Consider the following 4,644-nt stretch of genomic DNA (forward strand, 5'->3'; position numbering starts at 1 on the left):
CTTTTCCATGAAGTGTAATGTTTCGTCAACTTATAGATCCTCAAGTGGCACTTGTAAATCCTGCTCGGCTAGACACTTTCTGAGGTTCGAAACGTGGAAAGTTGGGTGGACGTTGATAAGTTCCTCCGGTAGTTCGAGTCTGTAGGCCACTTGCCAATCCTTTCCAGAATTTTAAAGGGTCCAACATATCGAGGCACGAGCTTTCCTTTCTTGCCAAATCTGAATACACCCTTCCAAGGTGAAACCTTTATGAATATGTGATCGCCAACGTCAAATTCAAGGGGCTTGCGGCGTCTATCGGCATAACTTTTCTGACGACTCCGAGCTTTCAGCAGGTTGTCTCGAATTTAGTGAATTTTGTCAGTCATTTCTTGCAACAGCTCAGGACCAGTAATTTGCGCATCTCTGATCCCGTGCTATACAATAGGCGATCGACATTTTCTTCCGTATAGTGCCTCAAACAGTGCCATTTGAATGCTAGAATGATAATTGTTATTGTATGACACACGAGCGAAGCATGTCTTCAAGGGTACGTATCGTTCGTTCAGTCTGACCGTCAGTTTGGAGATGGAAAGTGGTACTTAGATTAAGAGTAGTACCTAGAGCAAGTTGAAACGTTTCCCAAAGGTTCGAGGTAAACAGACCATCGCGATCAGAAATGATATCACGAGGCGTCCCGTGTCGACATATGATTTCGTCGGTGTAGATCTGTGCTAATCGTTCTACCTTAAAGTCTTCTTGTATCGGCATAAAATGAGCAGATTTAGTCAAACGGTCAACGACAACCCAGATTCTGTCGTGACCTGATGGCGTGCGCGGGAGTTTCGTTATGAAGTCCATAGCTACACTCTCCCATTTCCACATAGGGATCTCGGGTTGTACGAGTAAGCCAGAGGGTCTTTGTTGCTCGGCCTTGACTTTCGAACAAGTCAGGCACTTCGAAACATAGATAGTGATATCTTTCTTCATGCCCGGCCACTAGTACTTGTAGCGAAGGTCCTGGTACATCTTATCGGCACCGGGATGAATAGAATACCAAGATTTATGGGCTTCGTCCAGCAGAATTTGTCGTAAGTTGGTGCGCTTGGGAATCCAAATTCGGTTCAGATAATGGAATATACCATTTTATTTATTCTCGAGTTGACCGCCATTATTCATAATCCTTTCCTTCTTCAAAGTGCGCTCGATGAAACAAGCATGTTGAGCGTCACGGATAAGAGCTTCAAGGTTGTGTTGGGCGTGAGTATTACGAACGCTATGCAAATAGCTTCGTCTACTTAGAGCGTCGGCAACGACTTTTGCTTTGCCTAGGTGGTAACAAATCTTACAGTCGTAATCGTTAAGAAGTTCAACCCATCGGCATTGGCGCATATTCAGTTCCTTTTGGTTTAAGATGTGTTGTAGGCTCTTGTGGTCGGTGAAGACCGTACACTTGGTACCGTACAGGTAGTGTCACCAAATCTTCAACGTAAAAACAACTGCACCAAGCTCGAGATCGTGGGTTGTGTAGTTCTTCACGTGGATCTTGAGCTGACGAGACGCGTAAGCGATAACCTTGTCTCGTTGCATAAGAACACAACCAAGTCCAAGGTTCGAGGCATCGCAATAGACTATGAAGTCATCGTTTCCGTCGGGTAAAGCGAGTACAGGAGCTTTGCAGAGCATATGCTTGAGAGTTTGAAAGGCAGTCTTTTGTTCAGTTCCCCAAACAAAAGGCTTGTCTTTATGCGTGAGGGAAGTAAGCGGTATAGCGATTTTAGAGAATCCTTCGATAAATTGGCGATAATAACCAGCCAATCCGAGAAATGAGCAAACTTCAGATGGAGATTTGGGTGTAACCCAACTCTTAACAGCTTCGATCTTCGCGGGGTCGACGTGAATACCTTGACTATTGATAATGTGACCGAGGAATTGAACCTCCTCCAGCCAAAATTCACACTTGGAGAACTTGGCATAGAGTCGATTCCCTTGGAGTAGTTCGAGAACCAAACGTAGATGTTGCGCATGTTCGGCTTTCGACTTGGAATAGATCAGGATATCCATGAAAACCACGGGTGCGTTGGTTAACCCAAAGGGCATAACAACGAATTCATAGTGGCCGTATCGAGTGCGAAAAGCGGTTTTAGGTATATCCTCCTCTTGAATGCGTAACTGGTGATAGCCTGAGCGTAGATCGATCTTCGAGAAACACGTAGCACCCTGTAACTGATCAAACAAATCATCGATTCGAGGCAAGGGATAGCGATTCTTGATGGTTAGCTTATTCAATTCCCTGTAATCGATGCACATCCGGAACGATCCGTCCTTCTTATTGACGAAAAGGACAGGCGCGCCACAAGGAGAGGTGCTAGGGCGAATGAAGCCTTTGTCAAGCAATTCCTAGAGTTAACTCGAGAATTCGCGCATTTCTGACGGAGCGAGTCGATAGGGAGCTTTAGTAACAGGACTTGCTCCAGGAATGAGATCAATACGAAAGTCGATACCACGACTCGGAGGTAGACCAGGTAGATCATCAGGAAAAACATAAGGAAAATCACGAACCACAGGAACTTTATCTATTGCCTTAACTTCCTTTTTCTCCGCTACTACAATGTGCGCCAAGAAAGCTTGGTATTCCTTGCGGAGATACTTGCTAGCATGGACACACGACATAAGTTGGAGTTTCCTCGATGCGACTTCACCATACACACAAAGTTGATCCCCATTAGCGAGCGAGAAACGAATAATCTTATCGAAGCAAACAACTTCAGCACGATTTTCGCGAAGAAATTCCATGCCTACTATGATGTCAAAACTACCGAGCTGCATCGGAATAAGGTCGATAGGGAAGACGTGATTGTTGAGTTCAAGCGTACAATCACGTAGGACAGAACAAACAGTAACGGTTCTTCCAGTGGCAACTTCAACATCGAACGTCCAGGGGAGATGGGCGCGCTTACGATTAAGGAGCTTTTTGAATTCAAATGATACAAAATAGTTATCTGCTCCAGTATCAAACAAACACGAAGCATACATACCATTTACAAGGAATGTACCATTAACCACGTTGTTTTCTGCTTGAGCCTGGCACATATTGATGTTAAAAGTTCGAGCACGTGCTGCTTGTTGCGCCGGCTGCTGCTGCTGAGGCTGCTGCTGTTGATGTTGTTGCGGCTGCTGCTGTGGCTCTTGCTTCACCACTCTGTTGGGGCACATGTTTGCAAAGTGGTTGGGATCACCACATGCAAAGCAAGCTCTAGCATGAGCAGCGGGTGCAGGAGCTGCTTGTTGGCCCTAGGGAGCAGGAAGGAGAGCTTGTGGTGCAGGAGCTTGACCTTGAGCTGGAGTTGGAGCTTGGCAGGGACCGGTACGGCAGTTAGCAGTGAAATTGCCGTACAGGTTGCAGTGAACACAGAATCTGCAAAGCAATCCCAGTAGGATGATGATAGGTATATGTAGGGCAGAGCGGGTGGGGACCAGTATATACATGCTTGGCTGGCGGTGCATTGGTCACTGGGGCCGCTACTTGGCGGTTCTGGGGTTGCGGTTGAGCAGGGACAGCTTGGAGCGGAGCGGCGGTAGTAGCGCAATTCTTGCTACTGTTGTTGTTGTTCTTTCTCTTGCGGCGGGAGGATATGGAGGCTTACGGTGCGGTGGCGGTTTCAGTGGTGGGAGCAGCGGTAACTTGTTGAATATTCTTGGAGGCTTTATCAAAGTAACCAGCCCGAACTCGCTTGTTATTAATCTCGGCATCGAGCAGGAAGGTTTCCTCAATAGTTGTCGTCTTAGCGGCTTGCACGAAATTAGCCACACAATCCGATAAAGCACGGATGTAATTCTTGATGGTGATCTCGGGGGTAGTAACTTGACCAGGACAAATGATACTCAGTTGTTTGAAGCGGGCAGTTAAACCAACGTCATCGCCACCCTCTTGTCTGATGTGCCAGAACTCGTCCTCCAGCTTCTGAAGCTCGTGGGGAGGGCAAAACTCCTTCATCATGACGTCCTTCAACTCGTCCCACGTAAGCCCATAGGCTTCATCATTCCCACGCTTGTTTCTTTCGGCAGTCCACCAGTCCAGAGCCCTAGACTGGAAAACGCCAGTGGGGTTAACAGTGCCAAGATTTTCAGGACAGCCGCTTTGGTGCAGGGTGACTTCAATTGAATCAAACCATTGAAACGTGGCAGTAGGCCCGTCTTCTTCGGTGAATTCTTTGGGACCACAGGCTTTAAGCTGCTTGAAGCTAACAGTTCCCTTAGGTGAGTGAGTCTTTGATTCCTCAGAGGACTTGCTAGCGTTCTCGTTAAGCTCACTGACGATTTGTGGGATAACTTTAGCCATCTGCTTTGCGACTAGAGCAGCCATACGTTTGTCCTCAAGGTTACGGCGGAGCGAGCAGTGTGCGATCCAAATGACGACATTGTCTGCAATAGACATCGCCACAGGATTCAGACACTATATGTCGAATCTCTCCTCACAACATACCTAATACAACTAAAGCTCAGTAACACGTCTAGCACGTAATCAAGTAGGGCACGTAAACACATAGGCATATAAACACGTATACACATAATCACATAGCTCGCCGAAACCATATTTTTTACACTATATTTTGCACGTATTCACATGTCTTTCACATCTGCGTAAAGCGATCGAGAGTTTCG

Source organism: Helianthus annuus, chromosome 13 (genome assembly GCF_002127325.2).
Source record: "Helianthus annuus cultivar XRQ/B chromosome 13, HanXRQr2.0-SUNRISE, whole genome shotgun sequence".
Lineage (NCBI taxonomy): Eukaryota > Viridiplantae > Streptophyta > Magnoliopsida > Asterales > Asteraceae > Helianthus > Helianthus annuus.